The 22,265-nt window shown below is 45.7% G+C and overlaps 1 protein-coding gene across 1 annotated transcript in view; it reads left to right on the top strand.

Moving 5' to 3' along the window:
• The first annotated feature begins 6,634 nt into the window (after positions 1-6,634).
• GABRA3 (gamma-aminobutyric acid type A receptor subunit alpha3) overlaps positions 6,635-22,265 on the top strand; it is a 138,000-nt gene continuing 122,369 nt past the window's right edge. The window contains exon 1 of the mRNA XM_048863788.2: positions 6,635-7,119. The gene's annotated coding sequence lies outside the window, so the exon portion shown is untranslated. The remainder of the gene's footprint in view (positions 7,120-22,265) is intronic.

Below are 22,265 nucleotides of genomic sequence, written 5' to 3' on the forward strand. Positions count from 1 at the left end.
AGGAACGATCAGTGCTGGACAGAGTCCAGCTGCCCCAGTGTTAGTGGACATGGAGCACAGGGTGTCTTACAATTTCTCATCTAGAGCTAGTCTAGGCAGCACAGTTGCACAAAGGCCTGGGCCATACGACCATCAGATCCCCGGCTAGTAGTGCAAATGGGGCTAGTGCAGGCATGGCTGTACTGGAATAGTGCTACGTCATATACCCTGCACCTTTCCCCCTCTGGCTGCACCATCAGAAGGGACTCTTACTCTCCAACCCAGCAAAGCACTTACAGGTATGAATAGTCCTGTAGTTCAATGGCACTACCTCACATACTTAATCTTAAGCATGTGTTGAGTGCTCTGCTAGATCGGGGCCTTGGCTACTTTTATTTGTAATGTATTTCTGTGCTGTGTTGCTTAAAGTCAGAGAGATCTTTCTTAGTTATCTTGTAATCACTATTAGGAAATAACCCAGAACATAACGCTCTCCCAGCTTCCACTGTCCCAGATTTTAGTTTCTGTTCATACTGAGCTGCCTTAGATGTAAAGGAGAAAGATGGGGGGAAGGGAGGATTTACATGCAAAAAGAAAAGAAACCATCTGATGGAAGGATTAAAGGATAGTTGCTTGCATGTTTCACAAGGTGCTTTCATGCCTCTTAGCTTGATGAAAGTCCCAGGGGTTGCACTGAGCTCTGCGGAGGCTCCATGTTCTCTTGCAAAGGGGGCTGAGGACATGACACCCCCAGCCAGGCAACACAGAGACCAGTAGTGTCCCTCCTTCTAAAGAAGCCCCAGATCCGGACATTCCCAACTAGTTAACGTCTGGGTCTTGATAACATTCCTCCTTCCACAGACAGAGCCTTTCACTGATACCGTCCTCCTCATTGATCTCCGAGCCAGGCTGTGCTACCTCTGGGCAACCCTTGTGTCTTTATTAAATGTGTCACCATAAAACACCCAGATGTCAAGAGCAGTTGGCTCCTTTGTCGGTTGGCTGGTTTTCTCTGCTTGCTTGGATGAAGAATGACCTCTCAAAGCCCCAGGTCCTCTGTCGTTTGTGTCACAACAGTGCTTTCCTCGGTGCTTTCAAAGTGCTGGCTGAAAGATCGTGGCTGAGTGGTAAGGTGGGCAGAGCTAAGTAGCAGGAGTTCTCTGGAGCCTGTCCTGGGAAAGCTCTGAGAGCAAAGGGTGAGAGAGTTGGCATTTAGCCAGAACACAGAGAGAGACGCCTAGAGATTGACCACTTGGGACCTGGCTTTGCTCTGGACCGAAGGTACCCACCCTGCCAAGGGCTCATATAACCCAATATGCAGTGGAATAAGTGTACCCCCAAGGCCTGGGGGGAATGGCAGGGGGACTCGGCAGGGGTTGGGCATGGATGGGGCCAGCATGTCTATAAAATATGCAGGTCCACTGGCCCAATCCCCAGTGTTGGGGGACTGCAGGGGTTGTTCCTATCACCCAGCAGCTGCAGTTGTGAGCATGTAGCGGCTACACACGTCCCCATACACTATTGTTCTGTTCCTCCCTACCCCAGTGTAACTCCCCAAATATGGTCCATTGACCTTAGCTGTACATGGGGAACCAGCACTTGGTCCCATTTGCAGTAGACAAAGAACGTTTTGTCTACGAGGAACTTTTAAAGTGCAGCAACCTCAGAACGGAAAGTGTCTGGAGATGGGTTAAGGGAAATGGAACTTTTCCGTGCTGTCGCTAAGCCGAATCTGGGAGTGGCTGTTAGTACCTGGCAACTGTTTAGTAGCCCCCATGGGACAAGCTGGTGGATCTCAGTCCACATCCCGAAGCCAGCATCTCCACTGGCCCTGTTTGCTGGCAATCTCAAGAAATCCTGAGGATCAAATGGGCCATGGAGATGAGCTCCTCTTTCACCTTTAGAGGTGGTGTCAGCAACCCAGGACAGAAGCAAGCTGTGGGGGAGGCCACTGGGGAAGCTTATGTTATTACGTGCGATGGACCTGCCCTGTGATTTGAGAAGACTTTGATCTCAAAGGCTGGAACATAGGCACTTCTCATCAGCACTAAAGCAAGTAAAAAATAGCAATGTTTTAGAATATGCTCCCTTAAAATCGCAAGTCACTTCTGTTTCTGAACAGACTTGTCTCTGACCTCACTTCACCACAGCGTTCATGCTCTCTATGGTTCAGGTGAGTCTGCTTGGAACTGAAAGAGCACATGCAGCTAGGGCCTCCTCCATGCTGAGCCTGCTGTGGTACTGTCTGGGGCCTGGTGTACCTGAGCACTGAGTCTCGCTGGCTGTTCTTATGGCCTGAGTGTTGCCATCTGAACAGGACAGGGCCTTGTCCCCGAACCCCTCAGTGCCATTCTCAAAAGGAGTGTGATGGATTGATGGATGGCAGTTTGTGAGTGAATGACAGGATCTACAGTCTCTCTCCTTTCTCCTGTCTCCTCCTTATCTCCACCCTAACCTTTCTAATAGCCTTGTGTTAAAGGGCAGGGAAGACTTGGAGAAGCAGAGGGGTATTTCTCTGAGGAGGCTTGGGAGCAAACAAAAGCTTACTGGGAACCAGGGTTTCCAGTTTCCATCATTCAGCTGGCCTTTCCCTACATTTCCAAACCTGATGCAGCCACTGGGTGCTGAAAGTTTGCTGCAACCTGTGAGAAGGGGAAGGGGCTTTTGGAGAGTGACTTCTGTTTTCCATTATGCCATGGAGGGGAACTACCTCAGACCAGCTGCAAGAGTAAAGTAAGGGTAATCACGCGATGCTTAGAGGGTAAGCTTTTTGGGGAAGGGGCGGTATTTCTGCTGTGGTTTTGTACAGTACCTGCTGTAGTGAGATTGTGGTTCATGACCGGGGTTTCTAGGTATTTCTGCAATACAAATAATTAATAACCAGTCCAGCACCATGCTATGTTGCCTCCCCACCACCTGTCTCCCCCCACCCCATCTCTTTTGGGGGATTCCCCCAACAAGAAATGGATGGTCCAGAGACAAAGATGTTTCTCAGAAGGATAAACATCCTTACAGCACACCTTGGGGACAGGACCTCCTATTCTCTGTTCTTTCTAATCCCCGAGAGAACAGGAGGACTTTGCTTCATTGTGGGCTTCAGAAAGCTGAACAAATTCAGTCAGTGGTTTCTGCTTCATATGGTGATGCTGTTAACCATCACCCTCTCCTCTGTGCCACGGCTCTGAGAGATGTTTACTTACTTCAGTATCCCAATGAGAGCTGCTCCCAGGAGGCACCTCATACATTCCCCCATTGGGTTGCCAAGGCCCCCTGAGTGCTTACCTAAATGCCTGGCCGCCCATCCAAGAGGTTATTTGTATTATGGTAGAGCCATAATATGGTAGAGAACCACTGAGTTTGGGGCACCGTTGCAGTCAGTGCAGTACAAACACATGGCAAAAAGAGAGTCCCTGACCGAAAGAGCTTACAATCTAAATAGAAAGGACAGACAAAAGGCGGTGAGAGGGGAAATGGGCACAGAGAGTGGAAGTGACTAACAAGGTTACCCTGCCGGTCAGACACAGAACCAGGAATAGAATCCAGGTCTCCTGGTCACACTGCCTCTTTCCTGCCTCTCCTAAGGGGTTCAGTTCTACCCCTACCTGGATGATATTCAAGGAATTTCTTCCTGCCTGCACATATCTTCTTCTTTCCTCTGGAGATGGGCCCCAGCCTGAACTGAGGGCAGAGGCTAACTTTCATGGGAGCAGCTCTTTGTTCCATAGTGCGGACTGCCATTGCCCACAAGAGCTGCTTGCGGGCACTTGAAAGACCACCCCTTCCCTAAGGATGCAACCTCCTGGCACAATCACACCTTTCTGAGTCTCATGGCTTCTAGTCTATGAGTGTCCATGAACCAGTGATAAGGCCTCTTCAGTTCAGCCTGTTATTTACAGATGAGGAGTGGACAGTCTGGAGGCATGATTGCTCAGGAAGTGTCCTTTGGGGCGTTCCACTTCCATTTGCAGGGACCGGGTATGGATGTCTCAAACAAGGATTGGGAAGCCCATCTCAGTAACCGAGAGCAGTCTAAGGAATCCAGAACAGAGCTTCTAGTGCTATGGCTAGCGTTAAAAACTTTCCTTCCTCCTGTCCAAAGGCTTGTCAGTACAGATCTTGGCAAACAAACCATAGCCGTTGATTATCTCAGCCCCGAAGGGAGTGTTTGATTTCCCCCACCCCTCCATGTCGTGAGGCCTCTGGGACTCATGTCCACTTTGCCAGGCCTCACCTTGGTTCTCTGTCTGGGAAAAGCAGATCTCTCCTAGATGGTCTGAACACAGCCAACAAGAGTGGCCCCTCGTCACTTCATTAGAAAAGACCGTTGTCGGTCTATGGGCAGTGGAGCTGTGTGCCTTGGAAGACAGCACCAAATTCTCTCTCCAGTACTCAAAAGCAGGCAGGGATCCAGACTCGCTCTTTGTGAACTGGAGTCAGGACCCTCGTGTTGTCTCGCCAATCCCTCTGCTCCCTGATGTCACCAGAACCACTGTGCTTCTTTTCAATATCCTCTGACCCCCTTAGAAGCAGGTCTTAGAAGCAGCAGGTTCTTTATCCAGGCCCAGACACACTCCTTCTAACAACATAGGTCTTCGCACCCTGGCAGCTGTAGCTCTTGAATGCTCAGTTGAGGCACAACCTCAAGTTCCTTTGGAATCTAAGAATTTGGTTTCTAGATATGTACTAAATGGCGATCCTTTACAATATAGACAAGTAGCAGAAACGTAGCCTTAAAGGCCTGATTCTGCTCTCCATGCTGTAACTCAGGAGTAACTTTGTGGAACTCAGTGCAGTTATACTTGTGCAAAGCTGGTGCGAGTGAGAGGAACATGCAGACCTCTCTCTGACCGTGGGTTGGTCCAGCACAGGTAAATCCAGCACCAGCACTCTCACGGGTCTTCCTCAATTCCTTGTTTAAAAACAGTGCTTGCTTTGGCTACTCAAGTTCTATATGGCAAGTTTAGCAGCTTATTACCCTCCACTCCAGAGATCATTCATTGTTTTCAGCTGACCATGACAAGATTCCTCAAGGGTCTGGTTCATATCTAGGAGCCCTGTGCTACCTTGAACCTTGAATTCAGTACTGGTAAGATTCAAGCACCTCTCTTGGAGCTCATGGGCCAGTGGTTCCATTGTGACCTGTTCCCCAGGCTGCATTCCTAGCAACTATTATATCAGCCTGGAGGTGAGTGAGATACAAGTGCCTGTAGCCAATCCTTTTCACAATGTTCTGTAAGGATGGGGTGATGCTGAATCTGCACCCTAAATTTCTCCCTGAAGTCCTCTCTGGATGACATCTCAAATAGTCCACTGGTCTCTTTTCCAGAAGCATGTGTCTAACCAGGAGAAGATCAGAGCACATAAATCAGATGTCAAAAGAGCACAGGTCCATTAGTTGGATAGGACAAAACCTTTCTCTGGTCTTCAGATTTTTTGCGGGGTGGTGTTTAGGGAGATATTCAAGTGAACAGTCAACCTCCAAGAGATTGTCTAGGTGGAATAGACTCTCTACTCAATACTGTTTACGAGCAAGTGGGCGTGTCAGTGACAGATCCCAAGGAGGAACATTTTACTAGATGCTAAGGCAGTTTCTGTGGAATGATTGAGAATTGTCTTTGTCTCTGAAAACTGCAATGTAGCTCTCCATTCCCCATTAGCTTCTTGACCATCAGTGTTAAGTCTAAAGATTTTTATGCAAAGGCAGCCCTCTTTCTCCAATTAGGAGCTTTCCAGCCATCATACAGGGGCTTTTACTCCTAGTCGCTCTCCTAGGAATGGGGAATCTACAGAGGTGGTTGGGTTTATAATCTCATACCAAATGCTCAGTGAGTTTGTGTGTGTGTGTGTGCAACTTGAAGTCCCTGCTGCTGCTTGTGAGGAGGTGCATGTGTCTCAAGAGTGTATATCTTCAGAGGCAATATACTTGGATTCCAGTTACCGATAAGTAACCTTCCTCTTTCTAGTTAGCTAAGAGCTTGTACTATGAATTAAGGACAGAACCATCCCCCAGAGTTCAGCCAGTGCAAGATCGTATTTGGTTTATCCAACGTCTCTTCACGCCGGCTTGTGTCTCTGTATTTGTTTTCACTCTGCCCACTCCCTGCTCCATTTTTAACCCTGATTTTCTCTCTGCATTTGTTTTCTGCCTGGATTCTTTTCTTTCCAATCTCTGACAGGAATAGGAACCCAAGCAGCTTTCAAGTTCAAGGCAAAAACTTCACACCCATGGTGCCTGAGTGGATTCAGCATAGTGAAAGCACCCCTGCCCAGTGAACGTGCTTAAAAGATGGGATGGGGTGGGGAGCTTTGTCCTGGGTGCAAGTGAGTGCCTGGTTTAGCACCATCTGTTACAGGTTGGTTATAGTGTTTGGGAGTTACCAGCTCAACAGGTAGCTGTTTTGACCAGGAAGTATCAGCACCAAGTCCTTGGCCATCCCCCTCTGCTGCTTCCCTTCCCTCCTGAGAAGGACTCTGCTCAGGCAGGCCCTTCTGCCCACCTGCAGGCCAGGCCAGTGCCCCACGCTTAGAGGGCACTGGGCCATGCCTTGTGACACTGGCTTTTCCACCTGGAGGGTTTCGAGGCAGGGGAGAGAGTGGGTGTCCCTTCCACGCTGTGCTCTTTCCTGTGTGCGACTGATGTGCCTTTGCTGTGTATTTTCTGTTTCATTGCTCTCCGGGAAGAAGGGATCTGCACGGACAGGGCTGTTAAACCCTCCTCCAGAGACTGGGGAGGGGAGGGAATGAGGCAGGTGGGGAGGAGACTTTTTCCTTTCATCTCCAATCTCAGAACGGCTAAAGAAGAATCTCAGGCAGCCGTCCCTACAATAATACCCCTGTCTGCTGTCTCTCTGGGCTTCCTTCCCCCGTAACAGATACAAGAATACCATACTTTAGCCTCAATTGAAGCAACAGAGGTTTAAATGCTTTCAGCTCAACCACTGTATTCAGATACTGCTGGAACAGCAGAGCATTCAAGCTCAGACAGCCGCGAACTGAAAACCCAAGCCTACAGAAAAGGGAGAGCAAAAGACAGAAGGAAAGAAAGAAAGCAGGAAACCCAACGTCAACAATCCCATAACTCGCTCCAGCTCATTCATTTTTCTTCTCCCGGCAGCTCTGGGGAAGGGATCGAGTGGCGTGGTAAGGAATACAAATGCTTCTCTATTTTTTTTCTTTGTCCCAGTGAATTTATTTGTAGCAGGGGGTTCTAATTCGATGGATTTGGGGTTATTTTTTCCCCTCTTTACGATCTGCAGGCGCAATGGCAAGCTCTGTGTGTCTCTGGCTTTTTTCTTTTTCTTTTTTTTTTTTTTAAATATGGATTAAATGTTGATTGCTGGAGATGGGAACAATTATTATTAATTGCTATTCATTAGTTATAACCATTCTCCTTTTTATTAACTTGGAGGCAGGTCGACCTCTCTGTTGACAATGACTATCTCTCTATCAGAGCACGCACATACATCTCTCTTGCTCTCCATAGCCATCAACACGCCTGAGGGGGACTGAAAGGAAATGACTAATGGCTAGTGTTTGTTTAACCCTTTCTCTTCCACTGCCCAGATCAGAAGGGAAATCGAAAGAAACATAGACTCTTTTACTGCATTTCCCCTTGCTACTGCTGCTTGGAAGCAGGGTGTGTACAACAAAGTTGTAAATAACAATTTTGTCCAGGGACACAAATGAGTATGTCTGTGGATGGGTGATGAGAGTAGAATGGAAAGATACATTGAGAATCTAGGGGGTATTTCTGATGGAAAGTACAAAGGTCAGCCCTTTCTCTTGACCTGTGCAAACCTCATTTGTTCCTTGTTGCTTAGAGGGGTTTTTTTTTAATCCAAGCTGCTGCTTGTTCTGTGGACAACAATAGAAGAGGGTAAACAAACAGATGTTTTATTCTTTTCTTCAATACGCTGATCGCTGCTGATCAGGGTAAAGATGGTTTGTTCGTTGGATGGGTGGCTGGGCACAAACACCTGCGAGGCTAAAGAGCTGTTTGATAGACCCTCATCCTTTTGTGGCGTTTATCTGAAATTCTGAGGAGCACTGTGGGTATGTGCTCAGTTATAGAGGGAGGGAGAGGGGAATGACAGATGATAGGCTAATGGGGTCAGCTTGGGCTGGAGATCAGCAAAGAGGGGTGTAGGTTGAGAGGAGAATTAGCTGTGGACTAGAACGGACCCTTTCTACACCGCCTTCTCCAGTGACTTCCCCTGCATTGATGGTACTTGCATCAGGTCTGCAGTATTAAAGAGCTGGTTATATCATGCTGGCGGTATTGAAGCAAGCTGGAGTCTGCTCAACATGAGCAAGGGCTGCAGTTTAGTTTTGGTTCCAACCTGCTTGCTCTGGAGGGATTCTCTGGCGAAGGAGTTTCTCCCCCCCCCCCCTTTTTTTAAAAGAAAGGGCTATTGAGGGAGCTGCATGAAAAGTCAGTGTGCTTAAATGACAGCTCCTTCGACTGCTCTCTGGGAGCAGCCGCTTAGCTTGTTGCTTCAAAAGGAGGATGCTGACTGCTGCAGCCCCAATGGAGATGCTTGGAAAGGTGTATTGATTAAGTGGTGGGGGCACATCATCTGTGCAGGTGCCCAAGCAAAGAGACTGGGGAGAGAGCAAAACACAGCACTGAGTAGTAAGGGCTCAGTGTTTCCTACCTATTGTAAGCACTGTATTGCAAAGATGATTAACCCTCGAAGGCTGAGGCATATCCACTATAGTGCTTCTGGTTGATCTGGAATAATACAGGTGCTACAGGACGTTCTGGGAGACTTATGCTTGATGGAATCCACATAAAATACGTAGAGTTCCTGGGAATTAACTATTATGCAGCCCTATATACTAGATCCCTGAGTGGGACTATTTTTTACATCTCACTCCTGTCCCACCATGCAATTCCCACTCCTGCATTGTTTCTTGTTTGTTTTTATCCTGATCCTATCTGCAAAAACCTTAGATCTCGCAAGAGAGACCGATTCTCCCATGCTACTAAAAAAACAAAACAAAATTGGTTGGTCAATATATTATATACATAAACAGAATTAGACACAATTTTTATGTGGCAAACTGATGAGAGAGTTAGTGTTTTCTGGCAAATTACCACAGTCCGTTTTTTGCCTACCCAATCCCACCTGCAGAAAAGTACATTTTACCGGCTCCCGCTATTATGGCAACAGGTTCTGCAGGATCTCAGACCCACTGCAGGGCTCTACTATATACACCATCTCATGGCTGGTAGAGGAAAGAGAAGGCTCCTCGGGGCTTGGGTACTGCATTGGTAGGACGTGAGGTCAAGAATGGAATATACAAACTTTCTGGACTGGGATTATCTTGTAGCCAGGTTTCTAGAGTGAGATGGTGCATGGAGGAAAGAGGAGAGAGTGAAACCAATGCAACCACCAGCCAGGCCTGATGGACTCTGAAGCTGGGGGTTTGGCAGAGGTGGGGATATGGGGTTCCGGACCTGGGCACCCTGAGGTGCTGGGCTCTGAGGCGTGGACCTGTTAAAAGGAATAGTGTTGTTAAGCATTGGATTGACAAGCCTACCCACTGAAATCTGTTACCCACAGAGCAGTCACAGTCTGAGCAGCAGCAGCAGTGCGAGCTTCCCCCACACTGCCTCTGTACACCTGGCTGGGAGGAACCACCCCTAGGGGTGAATGAGCAGTGAATCTCATGGCCAGTTAGATCCTTGGCCTCCCAAGGTCTGCCAGCTGTCCGCTCCGTTGTGGTGTCTTCAGACAGAAAAAATGGGCTGAGACCCTCCAGGGAGTAATGATTTCTGGGCACAATTCTCTGAGGCTGGTCTTGATCCGGTGACATAGAGGGCAATTGTTTTAATCCGTCACCCAGCCACCTCATCTTTTTCAAGGAAGAGTGTGAGAGAGACAGAACTAACAGGGTCCTAGAATGTGAGGAGAGCAGTTAGGCAGGAGACAAGCACATGCCCACTCCAGACAATGGGATTAGTCAGGGTGAGGTGCCTCTACAGATGGATGAAGATGCTGGTGCTATGGATGCAGTCCTGGCCTTTCAGTGTAGCTTTTTAACCACCTCTTTGCCCTAAACGAGGAGCCTTCAACCTAAAGGATCTCCAATGGTTTTGAAAATGATGCCACTGTTCCTGCAGACTTTCTAGCTACCTGTCCTTCAGAGCGTGCCCAGTGCCTGATTGCCTATCCAGACTATACCCAGTGTCTGCTTTCCCCCTCCCTCCTGATACACAAAGCCAGTAGAGGCAAGTGAGCACAATGGTGTCCAATTCTCTTAACAAATGGAGATCTGAGAAGTTGCTGGTGCTCGGGCTGTACATTGTACCCTCTGGCACATAAGTCTGATTGCAGATTCCACCACCTCTTCTGGAATTTCCTCTTGCTTTTTCCTGTATGGTAAGAATGCACAGGTACATTCTGAGCCCACTGTGCAGATAGGTCAGCTTCTAGGGAGCTCTGTTTTTCTTTGGTTCTGTGTCTTTTGTGACAAATATGTGTGACTTTTGTGACTTCCCTCCTTCCCACCTTAATTCTTTCTCAATCCCCTTCTTTCTATACATTTCTCTTTTACTCCCTCCTTCTTTCCCCGTCCCTCTCCATTTTGTAGACTTACTTTCATTCTGCTTCTCAGCATCCCCCCTTTCCTTTCCTCTCTTCCTATTTCAGTGTTCGCTCATTTTTTCTCTCTCTCATTCACTCCTTTCAAGTCCTCCTCCTCCTCCTCAGTTTTGCTCCAGCTCAGCTCTGAAGAAAAAAGCCCAGCCCCTTATCTGTGGGTGTATTCCTGCCAAATGTTTACAAAAAATAGCACAATGTACAGACCGAATCCTGGCATTATTACACACCCAGACAGTTAGCATAGTAAATAATCCTGCCTTTCAAATACTCCTCCAGTCCCTACTACTGCCATCACTTTCTCCTGCTCCCATGTCTCTGAGCTAAATGTATATTCATTTTGCACATACGTACATTTCAGAGGTACCCAGTCTGGGTATTCAGTATATATGCGTAAAGCAGTGGTGGGCAACTTGCGGCCCATCAGGGTAATCTGCTGGCGGGCTGCCAGACAGTTTGTTTACATTTGCACGGCTGCCCGAAGCTCCCAGTGGCCGCGGTTCTCCGTTCCCGGCCAAAGGGAGCTGCAGGAAGCAGCGGCCAGCACCATTGGCCAGGAACGGCGAACCGTGGCTACTGGGAGCTGCGGCCGGCCATGCAAATGTAAACAAACTGTCTGGTGGCCCGCCAGCAGATTATCCTGATGGGCCGCAGGGTGCCCACCACCGGCATATAGTATCTCAGTATGTATGTATCAATGGCTGGCATGGCTGTTTACATTGTATGTGAACATAGAATGTCTGTGTATGCATTACACTGTACCACTATCTGTATCTATCATTGACGGGATCAAACCTGGGACCTCTGGAGCTAAATGCATGAGCCTCTACTGCATGAGCTAAAAGCCACATGGCTCTTAGCGAAGGCTGTAGCAGACTCATTAATTTCTAAGTGGTCTCGGTGCCACTAGAGGGGAAAGAGCACCACACCCAGAAGATCTGTGGGTTACATGTATAGATAGTTTTATTAATCTGTTTAGTGCCGTGCGTGTATAACATTTTGCAAATAGAGGACATAGTTCTTTGCGTGAAGAATAAGCACCTATTTATTGACTCAATGACGTCAGTGAAGGCAACAGGAATGAGGAAGGTGAAGGGAGGTGCAAGGATCACAACAAAAGATTGTCAAGGTTTCAGTTAGTGATGCATGGCATGCCAAAGGTGCTAGCTACACATACGTTTATGTATAGATAATTGTGGTGAGATGTTTGGCTGCGCGTGTGTGTTCTCCCTGTGTGCTGTCCCAGCTTTGCGCAGACAGTTGGCACAGTATACCTCAAGCGAACCACCCACTGACCACAAGATCCGTTAAGGTATGAAAGCACCCAGCCAGGTTTATTGTTGATCAAGCACGATATTCATATCCCACAGACTCTACCGGATCACTAAGATATGGACCATCTCAGTGAATGGCGGGACTTTCCGTTCCTCACTAGGCTAGACAGAGACACTCCATTTGAGGCTCCATTTTATACATCAATACAAACAAGCTGTATTGTACTATATCGTACTGCCCCTCCGACGTTGTTAGTTGACACCCTCTGACATAGCTGATTACCACCCACCACCATGTACATCTCTATTCATTACACTGTCATCGTGATCTTATCTTTAGGATGGGTCAGCATGTTCCTGTTATCTTTAGGGAATGCGTTGGTATCGAGGTGTTCTGGTACCACCCTTCTGCAACATGTTTACCTATATATTCTTGTGCCTAGCACTACTTAGGAATGTGTGTTTCTGCAATATCAGCCCTGTTCTTGCCAAATTCTGTGAGCAGGTCCTGCCTCTTACTCACAACTTAACTTTGCTTTAGCCCAGCAAAGTTTTGACTACTACTTTAGCTCAGGCCTCATACTAGGCCTCTGATACAAAGGCTTATGTCTCAGGCTCTCTTCCTACTATATTCCCCCACGTTTTGTCTTTTTATGGGGAGGATGTTTACCCATCATTTCAGAAAAGCATAATGCATGGGCTGAAGATGACCCAGTGGGCTAAACACTGTATTTGGTTACCTTACTTTACCATTTATACATTTATGCCCCATTTGTTCAGTAGTTTGCTCATTTTTTTGTACGATTGATGGACAGGTTTTATTTTTCAATTGTTTTTAAGTTCCTTATGGTGGACCTGGGAATGTTAGGCCCGGGACTTTGAGGAATGTAGTTTTATGATTGAGCCTTGGTGGCACATTTAAATAATTAATATATATGAGTAATATGGATATGGTGCATATATTTGTAGTGTATATGGGTATATATGTATAGTATGTATGTATACATATGACACCATCTTATACTGAAGCATAACAATTTTTCTTTTAATTTGGGGTTGTAGTTTCGTCCTTGTGGTACGGCAGATGACAATACACTTTTATTAGGGCAATTACAGTTACCACCTGTATTATCATTAGTAGTAGGCTGAGTGTTTTCAAACACGGGGATAGACACTATTACAGTGTGTTCCACAGTGCTATATATATGAGAAGTAAAACAGACATTTGGAGCAGTGACATTACAAATAAGGCCTTTATATATAAATGTTTTGTAATTAGTTACTACAAAGTACTGTCCATCCATGTTATAGGTTACCCTTACTGCTGGTTGTTACCCTCTGGTAAGCTTTACTGGGAAGGAAACAGGAACAGGTGGCTGTTTTGTTTTATTGGTTGTATTATTTAGTGATACCCCAGTAGCTGACATAGATTCAGTTGTTTTTAATGGATGCTGGTTTTCAAATAACCTTCTGAATGGACAGTCACCAATTTATCAAAAATTGTTGTGTCAGGATTTAGTGTTGGTACCCAGACACTGAACAAGATTGTTTTGAATAACATGTGCCTTCCTTATTGATCCCAAACTGTGACTGGTACTACCAGGGAATTTGTTTACCCAATTTGTAGTTACTGTGTAACTTAATTTTTTTACCAGTTTGTTTTTTTTCTTGCCTTCGTGTTGTTTGCTGCCATTCGTTTGTTGATTTTTACCTGTGTGTTGATTAAACAGGTTAGCAAGGTTATGCACATTGTAAATGATGTACAGCAATAATACAACAATACAGCAATAATGCCGTTGCTTTTACATAGTAGCCAAGTTTAATTTAACTGATGGTGGTTTCTATGCGATTGCCAACATAATTGTTCAGATATGGTAGATTGAGGTGTATTTGGCCAGTTTTTTATTTATAAAGCACTCCATTTTCCCTTTTTTTGATGCTTGGGGGTTTCTTCAGTGAATACTGAGATCTTTTGGTGTTCTTGTGGTGTGATATTTTTTGGTGTTTTTGGTTTGTGGGATCCAATTATTACAGAGGACAGCATGCTTACTTCCCAGATCAGTAGTTGGGGGGTCACCAATGTGGTCAGATGTTTGGCTGTGTGTGCTGTCCCAGCTTTGTGCAGACAGCTGGCATAGCGGACCTCGAGAGAACCACCCAATGACCACAAGATCTGTTAAGGTACGAAGGCACCCAGCCAGGTTTATTGTTGACAAAGCACTGTACTAGTATCCCACAGACTCTACCGGACCACTGATACTTGTATGCTTGTAACAATGGCCCAGCTCAGTGAATGGTGGGACTTTCTGTTCCTCCCAAGGCTAGCCAGAGACACTTGCTTTGAGGCTCCATTTTATACATCAATACAAACAAGTTACGTACTGCCCCTCTGATATAGTTAGTTGACACCCTCTGATGAAGCCAGTTACCACCCATCACCTTGTACATCTCTATTCATTACACTGTCATCCTGACCTTATCTTTAGGATGGGTCAGCACGTTCCTGTTATTTTTAGGGAATGAGTTCATATCAAGGTGTTCTGATACCACCCTTCTGAAATATGTTTACGTATATACTCTTGTGCCTAGCACTACTTAGGAATGTGTGTTTCTGCAATATCAGCCCTGTTCTTGCCAAATTCTGTGAGCAGGTCCTGCCTCTTACTGACAACTTAACTTTGCTTTATATCAGCAAAGTTTTGAGTATTACTTTATCTCAGGCCTCTAATACAAGGGCTTATGTCTCAGACTCTTTTCCTACTACAATAATAGCATTGTCAGTCATATGTATAGTTTGCAGCATCAGATTTCCAATACTGTGTGTGCTGTTGTGGTTGCTAGTCTGAGTTGGCAGTTGCTGTGATTGTGAGTCAGTCTTTCTGCTGTTGCAATGGTTGTGAATCTGTGTCTGCCTCTAATTGCTGTGTGGTTGGACTAGTGTTAGGTTGTTACACTTGTGGCTGAGTCTGTGTGCCTGCCTGTAGCTGTGGTGGTTATGAACTAGTCTCTACTTGGATCCAGAGTAGCAGCCGTGTTAGTCTGTATTCGCAAAAAGAAAAGGAGGACTTGTGGCACCTTAGAGACTAACCAATTTATTTGAGCATAAGCTTTCGTGAGCTACAGCTCACTTCATCGGATGCATTCCTGGAATCACTTTCAGGGAAATTATGGGGGGCAAACGGGGATTAGTTTTGGTTTATGGGAAACATTGTTGAGCAGCTTTTGGTTTTGCTAAATTAAACCCAGTGGTGGTTTGGACCCTGCTCATAATTATCAGTCACCAGCACACTGGGGAATGTGGATAAACAAACCCAGTTTGGGGCTCGACTCTCAATCCAATGAGCATCCTTGTTTCCATTTTGCCTTTTCCCTTTATTTTTCCCCTCACGTGCCTCCTCCTTTGTGAATATTTTGTATTGGTATTGTAGTGCAGAAACCACACTTGGGAGCTTCCATGTGTCTCTAACACTTGGTCTGAGTGGCAGATTCTTTGCAAGGCCTGATGATAAATATATAGGCTTTGTGCCTCTTAGGTCTGTGTGGGAGTCCCATCGGTTTTCTCTCTGTGTGTGTTTTGAGTCATTGGGGTTGTTCTGGGTGCATCTCACAGGTGCTTGTGAGTTCAAAGATTCCTCTGCTGGTGAGAGGAAAAGGAAGCTCTTATGTTCTTTCTCTTACCACGGTGGGGAAAGTGCATGTAATAATAAAAACAAGCAGATCAGTTTGTCAGGTTCTCTGGAACCTTCCTCTATGAAAGGCTTGAGGTAAACGGACAATTTTTTTAGGCACTCCCTGTGGGGACAGTGTCATGCAGTGTAATTCAGACTGCAAGAATTACTAGCATTACAATGTTGTGGGGATGAACTCCAGCAGCGCTCAGGCTGCTCATTCTTACTAGAGGGCTCTCTGCTGTACAGGAATGGATTTCTTATTCCAGGCTGGATCAAAGTCTACTATAAACCACCTCCTCTTTGCAGACGCGGCATGAAAACAGCCTGAGAGACAGAGCCGTTCAGAAAGAGGCTCCTTGGTGCTAGCACCTTGGTGACCCCGTCACTAGTCAGTTAAAAACAGAAGTGCTTTAACCAATCACCTCCCCACAGCCCTTTTAATTAAACAGTCTATTCAGACAATCACTGTTGGATTTATAGAGGGTGCCTCACACAGAGCTAGATTTTGCTTGGTCCTTTTGTTGGTGAAAAGGACAGGTGCAGTCAAAGTCCCTGTGCTCAGCGGGGTCCAGCCAGTGTCCCTTTGCACAGGGGAGCAGCGGGGGTACTCCTGTGCACTCAAACCATCCCAAATGGCCCATGGATCTGGCTTGGAAACAATGGGGAGATTTAAAAGAGCCCCTAAGCCTGCCTTGTGCCAGCAAGGAAGGGAGAAAGAATGCTGAGTTGTACATTATTTTTACTCATAGGAGGTGATCAGATGCTTACGGGCGTTGATATAAGACCATGGGTGATCTGGCCCATCATTGCCCTGGGGCTAATGCAGCTCCAATGCCAGCCAGTGTCCACTAGGCACAATCCAGCCCATGACCCCTGCTTTTGTTTACAGCAGTTGAAGCAATGCATCTGAGAAAATGTATGCAGAAGTGTCAACTCTCAGGATCTGGCCCTGTTTCTCTCTCCATTCCCTTCAAGAAAAAGCCTGACTAGATTGAGGACCACAAAATGCTCTAATTGTAGCTCACACTCCACCACTCCCACCTCACCTTTCCCAATAAAAATCAAGCCCAAACGAAAGGAAGGAGAGGTTGAGTGGTGTGCCAGGCTATCTCCTGTAGTCTCAGTGGCACTGTCTGCACTAGAAAATTGAGCTATTGCTGGCAAAGCATCCACCTGAATTGGTAGTGAAGACAGTTCTGCCCTAGTGCAGATGGACCCAAATTATTTTCAGCACCATGGCCATGAGCTGGAAGGGTCCTTAAGTATGTGCCTATCTTTAAGGAAGCGAGCAGTCCCATTGGCTTCAATGGGACTGTTGTGATTGTAAAGTTAACCATATGCCTAGGTATCCTGCTGAATGAGGGCCCTTTACAGGATGCATGCGTAGGAATTGATGGAGCCATAGTCAGTTTCCTGGTGTAGACTGGTGTGTAACTGTGGTCAATGTTAATACCATCCTAGTATCCAGTTCAGCTCTTGCTTTCACTGACCACGGTCTTCAACCAGCCTGCATTACCACAGATTTTGTTTGCTACATTCCTGGTTCCTCCACATATCTAGCATCATGCTCCTCTCTGCCCTTTCCCACAACTTTTCCAGTCCTAGGGTGTATAGAATCATAGGACTGGAAGAGACCTCAAGAGGTCATCTAGTCCAGTCCCCTGCACTCATGGCAGGACTAAGTATTATCTAGACCATCCCTGGCAGATGTTTCTCTAACCTGCTCTTAAAAATCTCCAATGATGGAGATTCCACAACCTTCCTAGGCAATTTGTACCAGTGCTTAACCAACCTGACAGTTAGGAAGTTTTTCCTAATGTCCAACCTAAATCTCCCTTGCTGCAATTTAAAGCCATTGCTTCTTGTCCTATCCTCAGATATTAACAAGAACAATTTTTCTCCCTTCTTATTGGAGCAACCTTTTAATGTACTTGAAAACTGTTATCATGTCTGTCCGTCCCGTCCCCCCCCCCAGTCTTTTCTTCTTCAGACTAAACAAACCCAATTTTTTCAATCTTCCCTCATAGGTTATGTTTTCTAGAACTTTTATCATTTTTGTTGCTCTTATCTGGACTTTCTCCAATTTGTTCACATCTTTCCTGCAATGTGATGCCCAGAACAGGACACAATATTCCAGTTGAGGCCTTATCAGTGTGGAGTAGAATGAAAGAATTACTTTTTCTGTCTTACTTACAACATTCCTGCTAATACATCTCAGAATAATGTTTGCCTTTTTTTGCAACAGTGTGACACTATTGACTCTTATTTAGTTTGTGAGCCACTATAACCCCCAGATCCCTTTCTGCAATTCTCCTTCCTAGGCAGTCATTTCCCATTTTGTATGTGTCCATTGATGCTGTGAGCTGGAGTTGTGATTCCTAGCTCCAGGAGACATACCTACGCTAGCTCTAATCCAGCTAGCTCACTAAACATAGTGTGTCTGCAGTGGTGCAAGTGGCAGAAGAGGTTAATGGCCCCAGTACATACCCATCTAAGATGCTAGCCATGTGCTCTGGGTGGTTAGCCACTCCTGCTGCTTGCCCCACCAGTTACTCTATTTTTAACACACTAGCTCAGTCAGAATGACATCCCCAGTTCAAAGCATAGACATACCCTTAGTGTGAGGCTTCCTCCTCCTCTGCATCAGGTTCCCTGCATCCCTCTACTCTGCCATCTCACCAGCTCTTTGCAAAGCTGATCTGGAAAGGATGTATTTTGTTCTTTTCTCACTCTTAGGCAAAAATCTCCAGGGTAGGTCCAAACCACTACAGATTGCAAAGCTGTTACTGCAGCATTTGGGATCACTGCTGTAAAATCTTGGATTACTTTTGTGGGTATATCTCTTAGTTCCTGTACTGAGCCTTCAAGGAACTCTGCCCTTCTACATCACTTCTGATCTATAACACCCCTGGCTTTTTGAGTTCTGGGCCCCTAAACTGCTCTGCTGATGCACCTCAGTCATGATCTGCATTGCCTTTGCTATTACAGAGCGGTGTCTCCACACAGTTCAGCTAATGTATGTCATTCCTGATGAGATGTGGTCCTAGCTGCTCCAGTCATGGGTCTTCATACAGATCTCAGTGCATCTCAGGGCTTGTCTATACCATAGGGCAATGTGCTCTATGGGGGTGGGATTTCTAAAGCACACAGGCCTAACAAAGAAAATAACAGAACGCCACTAGCCATCACCTTCAGCCCCCAACTAAAACCCCTCCAACGCATTATCAAGGATCTACAACCTATCCTGAAGGATGACCCAACACTCTCACAAATCTTGGGAGACAGGCCAGTCCTTGCCTGCAGACAGCCCCCCAACCTGAAGCAAATACTCACCAGCAACAACATACCATACAACAGAACCACTAACCCAGGAACCTATCCTTGCAACAAAGCCCGTTGCCAACTGTGCCCACATATCTATTCAGGGGACTCCATCACAGGGCCTAATAACATCAGCCACACTATCAGAGGCTCGTTCACCTGCACATCTACCAATGTGATATATGCCGTCATGTGCCAGCGATGCCCCTCTGCCATGTACATTGGTCAAACTGGACAGTCTCTACGTAAAAGAATAAATGGACACAAATCAGATGTCAAGAATTATAACATTCATAAACCAGTCAGAGAACACTTCAATCTCTCTGGTCACGCGATTACAGACATGAAAGTTGCGATATTACAACAGAAAAACTTCAAATCCAGACTTGAGTGAGAGACTGCTGAACTGGAATTCATTTGCAAATTGGATACAATTAATTTAGGCTTGAATAGAGACTGGGAGTGGCTAAGTCATTATGCAAGATAACCTATTTCCCCTTGTTTTTTCCTACCTCCCCCCTTCCCTCCTCAGACATTCTTGTTAAACCCTGGATTTGTGCTGGAAATGGCCCACCTTGATTATCATACACATTGTAAGGAGAGTGATCACTTTAGATAAGCTATTACCAACAGGAGAGTGGGTTTGTGGGGGGAGAGAAAACCTTTTGTAGTGATAATCACCCATTTTTTCCTGGTTTGTGTGTATAAAAACATCTTCTGTATTTTTCACAGTATGCATCCGATGAAGTGAGCTGTAGCTCACGAAAGCTTATGCTCAAATAAATTGGTTAGTTTCTAAGGTGCCACAAGTACTCCTTTTCTTAAAGCACATTAACATGCTGCACATTGATTGGTCCATGTAGACCCTGTTGGTGTGCATTAATGTATTACTGTTTTAACCAGTACTATGTTCAAGCACACTAGGTAACCTTCAGTTAGCACCAACAGGGTCTACTTGAAAAATTCGTTACCAGATCCAGTCCTACTCTCCACAGGACTGGTATTTGACTCTTGTACCTCATGCTCATGCTCAATTCCACATTAATATGGATAACTATCATCTCAGTTTGGAGCTAGCTAAGGCAATACTGCATAACCTGAAACCAGGAATGTCTCTGTGCATGGGGCCTGGCCTCATGTCCTGGCTGATTTGACAGAAACCAGCGTGTTGTCCCGGTTGCTGTAAACCCCAGAAGACTGGCATTAAACTGAGCCTTCACAACCTGAAAGCTGAACCATTTCTTGGTCTTCCAAATCGGGGTGCCAGCAGCTGAAGGCTTTTTGGGTTCTCAAAGGCCAGCTCTACCTGCTGTGGCAGTACTGGGCCTCCTCTGGATGATCAAATATGAGGCGGTGTGATATGGAGGCATCCTAACAAACTGTATGTATGCAGCTTCTGACTTGGTACTGCCACTCCAAGGTGCCTCAGCATACTGAGAGACCTAAAAGGGGAAAGACAGTTAACTATGCAGTAACATTACAATAAAAATACAACTGAGCATTAATGTAAAATCTGAACGTACTAGAGAGGCAGGACAGCCAAGTGGCCATTGAAACCACCTGATGCCCAAACTTCATCCATTTCTGGCAGTGTCATTACCAGGGTGAAACTAAGCTTAGCCACCTGAAAGTGGCCATTTGTCTTCAGAGATGAATGGAAAAATGCTGAAAGCTTCTGCTGTCTGGATGTGCTCAGGCTGAGTGTGCTTTAGAGTAATGGAGCACTGTGGGACAAGCATTTCACTGGACTTCTGGCATGCACTGTCTTGCAGATGTGGACAAATGCAGGTCATGACCCCAATAATTGGGAATGCCCAAGCCTGAAGTGACAAGGGTGAGGATGGGGGGAGAGGTGGGAAGGGACTTGAAGGGAAGGGAAAGAATCTTTAAGTCACTTTGGTGCTTCCGACAACTCTTTGGAGCTGCTGAGATCTTTTGAGAGCTATTTGCATCAGCCAGCACCACTGGCAGCAGACTGTAGCAATTGTTGCTTGTGCAGAGCCTTGTCTGTGGAACCAGAGAGAAGTTACGTCCAAAGCAGACTACGAAGAGTTAAAAGGGATCTCGCAAAACTGGGTGACTGGGCAACAAAATGGCAGATGAAATTCAATGTTGATGAATGCAAAGTAATGCACATTGGAAAACATAATCCCAAATATACATATCAAATGATGGGGTCTAAATTAGCTGTTACCACTCAAGAGAGAGATCTTGGAGTCATTGTGGATAGTTCTCTGAAAACATCCACTCAATGTGCAGTTTTCAGAGTAACAGCCGTGTTAGTCTGTATTCGCAAAAAGAAAAGGAGTACTTGTGGCACCTTAGAGACTAACCAATTTATTTGAGCATAAGCTTTCGTGAGCTACAGCTCACTTCCTCGGATGCATACTGTGGAAAATACAGAAGATGTTTTTATACACACAGACCATGAAAAAATGGGTGTTTATCACTACAAAAGGTTTTCTCTCCTCCCACCCCACTCTCCTGCTGGTAATAGCTTATCTAAAATGATCAATCTCTTTACAATGTGTATGATAATCAAGGTGGGCCATTTCCAGCACAGATCCAGGTTTTCTCTCCGCCCCCCCCACCCACTCTTTGTGCTGGAAATGGCCCTCCTTAATTATCATACACATTGTAAAGAGAGTGATCACTTTAGATAAGCTATTACCAGCAGGAGAGTGGGGTGGAGAGAGAAAAAACCTTTTGTAGTGATAAACACCCATTTTTTCATGGTCTGTGTGTATAAAAACATCTGCTGTATTTTCCACAGTATGCATCCGAGGAAGTGAGCTGAAGCTCACGAAAGCTTATGCTCAGATAAATTGGTTAGTCTCTAAGGTGCCACAAGTACTCCTTTTCAATGCGCAGTGGCAGTCAAAAAAGCAAACATAATGTTAGGAATCATTAGGAAAGGGGTGAATAAAAAGATAGAAAATATATTGCCTCTATATAAATCCATGGTACTCCCACATCTTGAATAATGCATGCAGATGTGGTCACCCCATCTCAAAAAAGATATATTGGAATTGGAAAAGGTACAGAAAAGGGCAACAAAAATTATTAGGGGTATGGAACGGCTTCCATATGAGGAGAGATTAATTAAATTGGGACTTTTCAGCTTGGAAAAGAGATGACTAACAGGGAATACGACAGATGTCTATAAAATCATGACTGCTGTGGAGAAAGTAAATAAGGAAGTGTTGTTATTTTCTCATTCGCATAACACAAGAACTATGGGTCACCAAATGAAATTAATGGACAGCAGGTTTAAAACAAACAAAAGGAAGTATTTCTTCTCACAACTCTCAGCCAACCTATGGAACTCCTTGCCAGAGGATGTTGTGAAGGCCAAAACTATAACAGGGTTCAAAAAAGAACTAGATAAGTTCATGGAGGTTAGGTCCATCAATGGC

The sequence above is a fragment of the Caretta caretta genome, chromosome 9 (assembly GCF_965140235.1).
Source record: "Caretta caretta isolate rCarCar2 chromosome 9, rCarCar1.hap1, whole genome shotgun sequence".
Taxonomy (NCBI): Eukaryota; Metazoa; Chordata; order Testudines; family Cheloniidae; genus Caretta; species Caretta caretta.